The sequence below is a fragment of the Doryrhamphus excisus genome, linkage group LG23 (genome assembly GCF_037039965.1).
Source record: "Doryrhamphus excisus strain RoL-2023G ecotype Guam linkage group LG23, RoL_Dexc_Guam_v1.1, whole genome shotgun sequence".
Lineage (NCBI taxonomy): Eukaryota > Metazoa > Chordata > Actinopteri > Syngnathiformes > Syngnathidae > Doryrhamphus > Doryrhamphus excisus.
In genome coordinates, this window is record NC_136379.1 from 3,840,001 (window position 1) to 3,850,000 (window position 10,000).

At 47.1% G+C, this 10,000-nt stretch overlaps 12 non-coding genes and 5 pseudogenes across 12 annotated transcripts; all 17 read right to left on the bottom strand.

Annotated features, from left to right (window-relative positions):
- Positions 1–5,927: 5,927 nt before the first annotated feature.
- LOC131123745 (5S ribosomal RNA) lies at positions 5,928–6,046 on the bottom strand. The gene has a single exon (XR_009128751.2). It is a non-coding gene; the product is annotated as a 5S ribosomal RNA (ribosomal RNA).
- A 112-nt stretch (positions 6,047–6,158) lies between these two features.
- On the bottom strand, positions 6,159–6,277 carry LOC131122691 (5S ribosomal RNA). The gene has a single exon (XR_013625492.1). It is a non-coding gene; the product is annotated as a 5S ribosomal RNA (ribosomal RNA).
- A 333-nt stretch (positions 6,278–6,610) lies between these two features.
- LOC131120386 (5S ribosomal RNA) lies at positions 6,611–6,728 on the bottom strand (annotated as a pseudogene).
- A 112-nt stretch (positions 6,729–6,840) lies between these two features.
- LOC131120762 (5S ribosomal RNA) lies at positions 6,841–6,959 on the bottom strand. The gene has a single exon (XR_009127308.2). It is a non-coding gene; the product is annotated as a 5S ribosomal RNA (ribosomal RNA).
- A 112-nt stretch (positions 6,960–7,071) lies between these two features.
- LOC131121685 (5S ribosomal RNA) lies at positions 7,072–7,190 on the bottom strand (annotated as a pseudogene).
- Positions 7,191–7,302: 112 nt separating this feature from the next.
- LOC131122522 (5S ribosomal RNA) lies at positions 7,303–7,421 on the bottom strand. Its single transcript, XR_013625487.1, has one exon. It is a non-coding gene; the product is annotated as a 5S ribosomal RNA (ribosomal RNA).
- A 112-nt stretch (positions 7,422–7,533) lies between these two features.
- LOC131121915 (5S ribosomal RNA) lies at positions 7,534–7,652 on the bottom strand. Its single transcript, XR_009128408.2, has one exon. It is a non-coding gene; the product is annotated as a 5S ribosomal RNA (ribosomal RNA).
- Positions 7,653–7,764: 112 nt separating this feature from the next.
- LOC131122673 (5S ribosomal RNA) lies at positions 7,765–7,883 on the bottom strand. Its single transcript, XR_013625660.1, has one exon. It is a non-coding gene; the product is annotated as a 5S ribosomal RNA (ribosomal RNA).
- A 112-nt stretch (positions 7,884–7,995) lies between these two features.
- Positions 7,996–8,104, bottom strand: LOC131121628 (5S ribosomal RNA; annotated as a pseudogene).
- Positions 8,105–8,216: 112 nt separating this feature from the next.
- On the bottom strand, positions 8,217–8,335 carry LOC131120751 (5S ribosomal RNA; annotated as a pseudogene).
- A 112-nt stretch (positions 8,336–8,447) lies between these two features.
- On the bottom strand, positions 8,448–8,566 carry LOC131120790 (5S ribosomal RNA; annotated as a pseudogene).
- A 112-nt stretch (positions 8,567–8,678) lies between these two features.
- Positions 8,679–8,797, bottom strand: LOC131122521 (5S ribosomal RNA). The gene has a single exon (XR_013625479.1). It is a non-coding gene; the product is annotated as a 5S ribosomal RNA (ribosomal RNA).
- Positions 8,798–8,909: 112 nt separating this feature from the next.
- LOC131121903 (5S ribosomal RNA) lies at positions 8,910–9,028 on the bottom strand. The gene has a single exon (XR_009128400.2). It is a non-coding gene; the product is annotated as a 5S ribosomal RNA (ribosomal RNA).
- Positions 9,029–9,140: 112 nt separating this feature from the next.
- LOC131122672 (5S ribosomal RNA) lies at positions 9,141–9,259 on the bottom strand. The gene has a single exon (XR_013625598.1). It is a non-coding gene; the product is annotated as a 5S ribosomal RNA (ribosomal RNA).
- Positions 9,260–9,371: 112 nt separating this feature from the next.
- On the bottom strand, positions 9,372–9,490 carry LOC131121627 (5S ribosomal RNA). The gene has a single exon (XR_009128127.2). It is a non-coding gene; the product is annotated as a 5S ribosomal RNA (ribosomal RNA).
- Positions 9,491–9,602: 112 nt separating this feature from the next.
- On the bottom strand, positions 9,603–9,721 carry LOC131120750 (5S ribosomal RNA). Its single transcript, XR_009127296.2, has one exon. It is a non-coding gene; the product is annotated as a 5S ribosomal RNA (ribosomal RNA).
- A 112-nt stretch (positions 9,722–9,833) lies between these two features.
- LOC131120789 (5S ribosomal RNA) lies at positions 9,834–9,952 on the bottom strand. Its single transcript, XR_009127334.2, has one exon. It is a non-coding gene; the product is annotated as a 5S ribosomal RNA (ribosomal RNA).
- Between the last annotated feature and the right edge of the window lie 48 nt (positions 9,953–10,000).

The window sequence follows — 10,000 nt, forward strand, 5'->3', positions numbered from 1 at the left end:
TCCCAGGCGGTCTCCCATCCAAGTACTAACCAGGCTCGCCCCTGCTTAGCTTCCGAGATCTGACGAGATCGGGCGTTTTTTTTTTTTTCGTTTTTTTTTTTCTTTTTTTTTCTTCTTTTGGACGAGATCGGGCGTTTTTTTTTTTTTTTCTTCTGGCCCGCCCCTGCTTAGCTTCCGAGGTCGGGCATCTTTTTTTTTTTTTTCCTTTATTTACACATCAATTCTGAATTTCAGTCCCATTTCTTCATTTATATACACCATTGTATTCCCTTTGACAAAAGCATGATAGAATTCCCCCTCCTCCAAGTAATAGTGCAAAATGGAAATGTCTTTTTTCATTATACTTTTAAAAATTTGCCATACATCCGCATTTCTCTTGTCATAGTGACTCATATTTCTTCGTACTTTAACAGCATATCTTGCATGGCTCAATGTATAGTTTAACAGATTTGCATTACATTCTCCCACCCTTTTATTTACACCAAATAACCACAATTCTTTCCAGTCCATGTCCCTTACAAATCTTCCTCCCCAACAACTCGTTATGAGCTTTCTCATTTTGTCAAAATATGTTGTTAACCCTTCACATTCTATGAACTCATGCATAAATGTTTCTACCTTCTTTTCACATACTTCACATTCTTTGCTTACATTATCATCAAATTTGCTTATAATTAGATTATTGAATATTCTATTGTGTCTTAGCATGAAGTCCATGTGCTCACATTCACTGGTGTTCCATTTCACTCTCATATTTGCCCATATTTTCTTTACATCCATTCCTTCTATTGCTTTTTCCCATACTTTTTCCGATGCCGGCCTTCTAACATTCTCTCCTTTAAAATATGCATACAGTATCTTAGTTTTTACATTCTCTAGTCTTTTCTTATTTTTCCCTTCTCCCACATAGAGTTCCAGCTCACAGTCTTCCCCCACCTTATGCCCTCTTTCAATCATCATTCTCCACTCCCTCGGCATCCCATCTTTGATTTTGCCCATCACTTTTTCCACCTCTCCCACCTCAATATCATCCCCCCTCAATTTCACTTCATCCACCATCACCTGTGCTGACATGAAACCAGGTACATATTCATACACTATATCTCTAACTTTTCTTATACCTGCCCTCCTTATCAGCATATTGTCCATCATTCTTCCGTCGCTTGTGATTTTTGGATTCAAGAAGAGAGGTTGTTCCCATATTTGTTTTAGATTTTGACATTCATAGCTTATGTTCTTTACAAACTCCCCCCATGCACTCAACACCTCTTTGTAAAACTCACTCACTCCATTCAACATTCCTTTTTTCATTTTCATGTATACACCACTCTCTCCGCACCCCCTACATTGACTGATTGCTTCCTTCAGAAAAGCCTTCCACACTTGATCATTCTTCGCAGCTAAATAGTTCGCCATTGTCTTCACCCTCATTGCCTTCTTTTTGCATTCTAGACTTACTAGTTTTAAACCACCATCCTTGTATTCGTTCTCTAAAACCTCCCGTGCTATTCTGGCCCCTTTCCCATCCCACAAAAAGTCATTCACCAACCCCTCCACTTCTTTCACCACCCTGTCAGGCACATCCAACACTCTCATTGCGTAGATCATTTTACTCATTAGCAGTGCATTCACCACCACCACTTTCCCTTTTAATTTTAGTCCTCTCTTTTTCCAAAATGTCAATGTATTCTTCATACTGTTTATTATTCCTTCGTACTGTCTATCCCTTCCTTCTACTCCCTCTATTCCCACATTTATCCCTAAGATCTTCATATAGTCCTTCTTCACCTTTAACCCCATCTCATTCTTCCCTGATTCACTTACTCCTATATACATCATCTCCGACTTCCCAATGTTGACCTTTGCCCCCGATGCCCTACCATAGGCTTTTATACTTTCCAGTACTTCTCCTGCACTCTCCTCATCTTTTACTGTGATAGTTGTGTCATCTGCATATTGGTATACTAAGCTCCTTTGTCCTCCTGGTATATTTATCCCTCTAATATTATTGTTCCCTTGCAGTAGCCATGCCAGCGGTTCGGCTGATAGAGAGTATAATAAGGCAGACATCGGGCAGCCCTGTCTGACAGACCTTTCTAATCTTATTAATCCTGTTAGAACACCGTTAACTTTTATAACACTTACGGCATTTTTATACATTCTTTTTATCCAGCCTACCAGCCTATCTCCAAACCCTATTCTTTTAAGTAATGTAAATAAATATTCGTGATTCACCCTGTCAAAAGCCTTATTTAAATCTATGCTCATGATAATCCCTCCACCACCTTTTTTCATATAATCAATTACATCCTTAATACTACATATTGTGTCTGTGATGTCCCTCCCAGGTATGCCGTAAGATTGTGTTTTCCCTATAATTTTCCCTATGACTCTCTTCAACCTGTTTGTGATTACTTTTGCCAGTATTTTATAGTCATTATTCAGCATACTAATTGGTCTATAGTTTTCTAATTTTTCCCTCCCACCCTTTTTATATACTATACTTATAACCCCCATTCTTATACTATTTGGCATCTCCCCTGTCTCCTCCATCCACTTAAATAATCTATATAGTACTGGAGTTAGTATGGTTTTAAACTCAATATAAAATTCTCCTATCAGTCCATCCGAACCTGGACTTTTATTCCTTTTTAATTCGCTAATTGCTCTATCTATCTCTCTTCTGTCTATTTCTCTTTCATTTATTAATTTATCTCCCTCGCTGACCTTGACCCTCACCTTTTCTAGAAGCTGTTCCATGACTCTTTTGTCGACTTTTTCCTCCTTAAATAGGTCCCTATAAAACTGCTCTACCCTCTCCACTATTCCAAATCCATCTGTGATGATCCCCCCGTCCCCATCCTCTATCTCCCCTATGAAGCTCCTTTTCTGGTTTGTTTTTTCCAAGCCCAGAAAATATCCACTACATTTTTCTCCCTCAATCACATATCTTGCTCTACTTCTCACCATCGCCCCTCTACACTTCCTCTCCTCTATATCCTCTAATTCATATTTTAGGGCTATGTATTTCGTTAGATCACTTCCCCCATTGTCTATTTTTTCATTCTCCTTGTCCAGCTCATCCCTCAGCCTCCTTTCTCTTTCTTTCTCTCTCCTGCTCTTATCTCTCCCATATTTTATGCTCAATATTTTAATTGCTCTCTTGACCCTTTCCCACCATTCCCCAACATTATCCTCATACATACTTTCATTCATCCATATTGCAATGCATGTCTCCACTTGATTTTTATATTTAGTGTCGTGCAGTAAGCTTCCATTCAAACACCACAATCCCGCCTCCCCTCCCCTCCCTCCCTTGTGATATAGTCAAACACACAATTGCATGATCGCTGATTGCAGTCATCTTATATTTGATTGATCCTATCTTGTTTAAGATGTTTTCTTTTGCCCAAACCAAATCTATTCTGCTTTGTTTGAGCACCCCCCTACCACTTGTTTCCTTGTGAACACCTTCCCTGCTGGGTTTCGTTCCCGCCATACATCCACCATTCCATTTGCTCTCATATTTTGCAGTAGAACCCCCCTTGAGCTGTCATCCCTGAACCTCATCCCTGTGCACACATCCAAACTCCCACACCACACATTGAAATCCCCAACCATCACACAGTTCCCTTCCATGAAATCCTTCAAACTCCCAAAAAGGACCTTCCTTTCCCTCTCATCGTTTGGTGCATAGATGTTCCATAGCTGATATGTTTTGCCACCATAATGAAACTCAATCCCTAAAACCCTCCCCTTCCCATCCTTCCCACACTCCTTTACATCTTCCACCACTCCCTTCCTAACTAATATTGCCACACCCCTTGCATTCTTCTCTCCATTATTAACAAATATTTCCCCAATCCACTCTTTCTCTATATAATCTATAACCCCCTCATCCCAGTTAGTCTCTTGCAGACAAACGATGTCCTCTTTACATATTTGTATTGCATAAAGCAGTCTCTCTTTATTTCTTAGTCCATTCCCATTGAATGAGGAAAGCGTCAGCATTGACTTCAAGTGAGAAGGTGAAAAGTCTGACACCCCCCACTTTTAATTCTACATTAATCTGATCAGTTTCTTTATCTCCTTCCGATCACCTGTTCTTCCCTTGGTCTCCTCTTGCACTGTCAAACCCTCTTGCCCCTTATCCGACTCCTCACTTGGGGATGATGTAATGTTCCCTTCGTCTCTTCCCCCTCCCCCGTTACCCTTTTCTCCCTCACTCGATACATCTTTTAGACTCTCTCTAGTTTTACTCGTTGTTGCCCCACACACTTCCAGCTCCCTTTCCTCTCCCCAGATTCCCTCAATCACCTTAAACCCATCAATCACCCTCCTCCCTCTTTCCTCCCCATGATTATGCCTCTTGTCAACGATGTCATTCTTACTTTCGTTGACCGTGTCCCCTCCTGTTGTCTCGTCTTCTCGTCCTGCTGTTACCTCTTCCACACTCTCTTCACTCCCGTCGCTCCGTTTGCGCTTCAGCTCTGCCGTCTCGCTTGCGCCGTCCTCACGAACCTCTCTTTGTCCGCCGTGGTCCCCGATGGTGAGCGCAGTGTCCGCTCCTTGCGTTCCGGTCTCCGCCACCGTTCCTCCACGTGTGGACCTCTTCTCTGGCTCTCCTCTCGTCGTACGGCTTCCGCTGCCACTGCTGCCAGGACTCTGTTTCTCGTCTTCCATCCTTGCAGCTGCAGTGATCCTGATGTTCACCGCAGCTGCCGTTGCTGCTGTCATCTTCGTCGCCGCTGCCACCTCTATTGGCGTTGGCGTCCTCTCCATTCTCTTTTCTTCTGCTTCACTTAGCACTGTAGCTGCCGGCGTTTCCATGTCTCTCTCCAGCGCTCCCTCAACCAGCATCTCCGCCTCTGCTGTCAAGCCGCCCCCCAGCACCGCCTCAGCCTGCATCGGCAATGGGCCGCGATCGCCCCTTTCACTCTCCTCACACTCTCTGGCGTAGTGGCCTTGCTCGCCACATTTAAAGCATTTAAACTCCGGGCAGTCTCGGATAATGTGGCCGGGCTGGATGCACAATCTGCATACCTTCCTCTGGCGGTCGTGTAGCACCCGAAAGTGTTCTTCCCCCTCGAGGGTCTCAAACTTAGTTGCAAATGGTAGGGAGCGGACTTTTTCGTTGAAGCGCACCTTTAGGTAGCGTGTTCCGTCTGCAATGTCGGTGCCGGGCCACATGCGCCTTCTGATGGTGGACACTGCCTGAACTCCCCATTCCTCCAGCTTCTTCAGGATCACCTCATCTTCAATGTACACTGGAAGGCCAAGGAATGAGACTACGAGCTCGTCATTACGAATTTCTGACGCTATTATCTTATTGGTCTTCAATGTGATGCCGTCCAGCAGACGGTCCTTTCCTTTTTTGTCTTCTGTAGTGACTTCAAATTTTGTCAGGGATTTTTGGCGGCATCCCACCACTCGTCCACATTCTTCTCCAATTTTCTTACATATCTCCATCATCGTTACTTTTTCCTGTCCTACTACTTCCACTGCCACTGTTAATTGTCTTTCATACTTGTTGTCTGCATTTGTTGTCTCGTCCACGCTTTCCTTCTCTGCTCGCTCCATTTTCCCTCTTATAGGCATCATTTGACGCCCCCCCCAACCGCGGTTGGTGGTGGTGGGGGCGTGGGGTTGCTTCGTACAAATATTACGTTTTTAGACAGAAATTTGGCTAAATCTTCAAAAGAAATCGGAAGACAGGGAGTACACACACAGGGTTGCCTTTTGTTTGCTCACACTCTCACCTGCACTCAATCACCAATCAGTGAGTGGGCGTTTTCAGGGTAGTATGGCCGTAAGCTGCCAGGTCAACTGAAAAGATCCTATTTGAAGGTGACGTTGGCCAAACTAGACTCCAGCAAAAAGTGTCAAACAGCGCCATCTGCTGTCAGGCAAGAGCAGAAACCATAAAAAGCTTACAGCACCTGGTATTCCCAGGCGGTCTCCCATCAAAGTACGAACCAGGCCCGCCCCTGCTTAGCTTCCGAGATCGGACGAGATCGGGCGTTTTCAGGGTAGTATAGACGTAAGCTGCCAGGTCAACTGAAAAGATACTATTTGAAGGCGACGCAGGCCAAACTAGACTCCAGCAAAAAGTGTCAAACAGCGCCCTCTGCTGTCAGGCAAGAGCAGAAACCATAAAAAGCTTACAGCACCTGGTATTCCCAGGCGGTCTCCCATCCAAGTACTAACCAGGCCCGCCCCTGCTTAGCTTCCGAGATCGGACGAGATCGGGCATTTTCAGGGTAGTATGGCCGCAAGCTGCCAGGTCAACTGAAAAGATCCTATTTAAAGGTGACGCAGGCAGAACTAGACTCCAGCAAAAAGTGTCAAACAGCGCCCTCTGCTGTCAGGCAAGAGCAGAAACCATAAAACGCTGACAGCATCTGGTATTCCCAGGCGGTGTCCCATCCAAGTACTATCGAGGCCCGCCCCTCCTTAGCTTCCGAGATCGGACGTTTTCAGGGTAGTATGGCCGTAAGCTGCCAGGTCAACTGAAAAGATCCTATTTGAAGGCGACGCAGGCAAAACTAGACTCCAGCAAAAAGTGTCAAACAGCGCCCTCTGCTGTCAGGCAAGAGCAGAAACCATAAAAAGCTGACACATTCTGGTATTCCCAGGCGATCTCCCATCCAAGTACTAACCAGGCCCGCCCCACTTAGCTTCCGAGATCGGACGAGATCGGGCATTTTCAGGGTAGTATGGCCGTAAGCTGCCAGGTCAACTGAAAAGATCCTATTTGAAGGCGACGCAGGCCAAACTAGACTCCAGCAAAAAGTGTCAAACAGCGCCCTCTGCTGTCAGGCAAGAGCAGAAACCATAAAAAGCTTACAGCACCTGGTATTCCCAGGCGGTCTCCCATCCAACTACTAACCAGGCCCGCCCCTGCTTCGCTTCCGAGATCGGACGAGATCGGGCGTTTTCAGGGTAGTATGGCCGTAAGCTGCCAGGTCAACTGAAAAGATCCTATTTGAAGGCGACGCTGGCCAAACTAGACTCCAGCAAAAAGTGTCAAACAGCGCCATCTGCTGTCAGGCAAGAGCAGAAACCATAAAAAGCTTACAGCACCTGGTATTGCCAGGCGGTCTCCCATCCAAGTACTAACCAGGCACGCCCCTGCTTAGCTTCCGAGATTGGACGAGATCGGGCGTTTTCAGGGTAGTATGGCCGTAAGCTGCCAGGTCAACTGAAAAGATCCTATTTGAAGGCGACGCAGGCCAAACTAGACTCCAGCAAAAAGTGTCAAACAGCATCCTCTGCTGTCAGGCAAGAGCAGAAACCATAAAAAGCTTACAGCACCTGGTATTCCCAGGCGGTCTCCCATCCAAGTACTAACCAGGCCCGCCCCTGCTTAGCTTTCGAGATCAGACGAGATCGGGCGTTTTCAGGGTAGTATGGCCGTAAGCTGCCAGTTCAACTGAAAAGATCCTATTTGAAGGCGATGCAGGCCAAACTAGACTCCAGCAAAAAGTGTCAAACAGCACCCTCTGCTGTCAGGCAAGAGCAGAAACCATAAAAAGCTTATAGTACCTGGTATTCCCAGGCCGTCTCCCATCCAAGTACTAACCAGGCCCGCCCCTGCTTAGCTTTCGAGATCGGACGAGATCGGGCGTTTTCAGGGTAGTATGGCCATAAGCTGCCAGGTCAACTGAAAAGATCCTATTTGAAGGCCACGCAGGCCAAACCAGACTCCAGCAAAAAGTGTCAAACAGCACCCTCTGCTGTCAGGCAAGAGCAGAAACCATAAAAAGCTTACAGCACCTGGTATTCCCAGGCGGTCTCCCATCCAAGTACTAACCAGGCCCACCCCTGCACAGCTTCCGAGATCCGACGAGATCAGGCGTTTTCAGGGTAGTATGGCCGTAAGCTGCCAGGTCAACTGAAAAGATCCTATTTGAAGGCGACGCAGGCCAAACTAGACTCCAGCAAAAAGTGTCAAACAGCGCCCTCTGCTGTCAGGCAAGAGCAGAACCCATAAAAAGCTTACATTACCTGGTATTCCCAGGCGGTCGCCCATCCAAGTACTATCGAGGCCCGCCCCTCCTTAGCTTCCGAGATCGGACGTTTTCAGGGTAGTATGGCCGTAAGCTGCCAGGTCAACTGAAAAGATCCTATTTGAAGGCGACGCAGGCAAAACTAGACTCCAGCAAAAAGTGTCAAACAGCGCCCTCTGCTGTCGGGCAAGAGCAGAAACCATAAAAAGCTGACACCATCCTGTATTCCCAGTTGGTCTCCCATCCAAGTACTAACCAGGCCCGCCCCTGCTTAGCTTTCGAGATCAGACGAGATCGGGCGTTTTCAGGGTAGTATGGCCGTAAGCTGCCCGGTCAACTGAAAAGATCCTATTTGAAGGCGACGCAGGCCAAACTAGACTCCAGCAAAAAGTGTCAAACAGCGCCCTCTGCTGTCAGGCAAGAGCAGAAACCATAAAAAGCTTACAGCAGCTGGTATTCCCAGGCGGTCTCCCATCCAAGTAGTAACCAGGCACGCCCCTGCTTAGCTTCCGAAATCGGACAAGCTCGGGCGTTTTCAGGGTAGTATGGCCGTAAGCTGCCAGGTCAACTGAAAAGATCCTATTTAAAGGCGACGCAGGCCAAACTAGACTCCAGCAAAAAGTGTCAAACAGCGCCCTCTGCTGTCAGGCAAGAGCAGAAACCATAAAAAGCTTACAGCACCTGGTATTCCCAGGCGGTCTCCCATCCAAGTACTAACCAGGCCCGCCCCTGCTTAGCTTCCGAGATCGGACGAGATCGGACGTTTTCAGGGTAGTATGGCCGTAAGCTGCCAGGTCAACTGAAAAGATCCTATTTGAAGGCGACGCTGGCCAAACTAGACTCCAGCAAAAAGTGTCAAACAGCGCCATCTGCTGTCAGGCAAGAGCAGAAACCATAAAAAGCTTACAGCACCTGGTATTCCCAGGCGGTCTCCCATCCAAGTACTAACCAGCCCCGCCCCTGCTTAGCTTCCGAGATCGGACGAGATCGGGCGCTTTCAGGGTAGTATGGCCGTAAGCTGCCAGGTCAACTGAAAAGATCCTATTTGAAGGCGACACAGGCAAAACTAGACTCCAGCAAAAAGTGTCAAACAGCGCCCTCTGCTGTCAGGCAAGAGCAGAAACCATAAAAAGCTTACAGCACCTGGTATTCCCAGGCGGTCTCCCATCCAAGTATGAACCAGGCCCACCCCTGCTTAGCTTCTGAGATCGGACGAGATCGGGCGTTTTCAGGGTAGTATGGCCGTAAGCTGCCAGGTCTACAGAAAAGATCCTATTTGAAGGCGACGCAGGCCAAACTAGACTCCAGCAAAAAGTGTCAAACAGCGCCCTCTGCTGTCAGGTAAGAGCAATAACCATAAAAAGCTTACAGCACCTGGTATTCTCAGGCGGTCTCCCATCCAAGGACTAACCAGGCCTACCCCTGCTTAGCTTTCGAGACCGGATGAGATCGGGCGTTTTCAGGGTAGTATGGCCGTAAGCTGGCAGGTCAACTGAAAAGATCCTATTTGAAGGCGACGCAGGCCAAACTAGACTCCAGCAAAAAGTGTCAAACAGCGCCCTCTGCTGTCAGGCAAGAGTAGAAACCATAAAACGCTGACACCATCTGGTATTCCCAGGCGGTCTCCCATCCAAGTACTAACCAGGCCCACCCCTGCTTAGCTTCCGAGATCAGACGAGATCGGGCGTTTTCAGGGTAGTATGGCCGTAAGCTGCCAGGTCAACTGAAAAGATCCTATTTGAAGGTGACGCAGGCCAAACTAGACTCCAGCAAAAAGTGTCAAACAGCGCCCTCTGCTGTCAGGCAAGAGCAGAAACCATAAAAAGCATACAGTAACTGGTATTCCCAGGCGGTCTCCCATCCAAGTACTATCCAGGCCCGCCCCTGCTTAGCTTCCGAGATCGGACGAGATCGGGCGTTTTCAGGGTAGTATGGCCGTAAGCTGCCAGGTCAACTGAAAAGATCCTATTTGAAGGCGACACAGGCAAAAC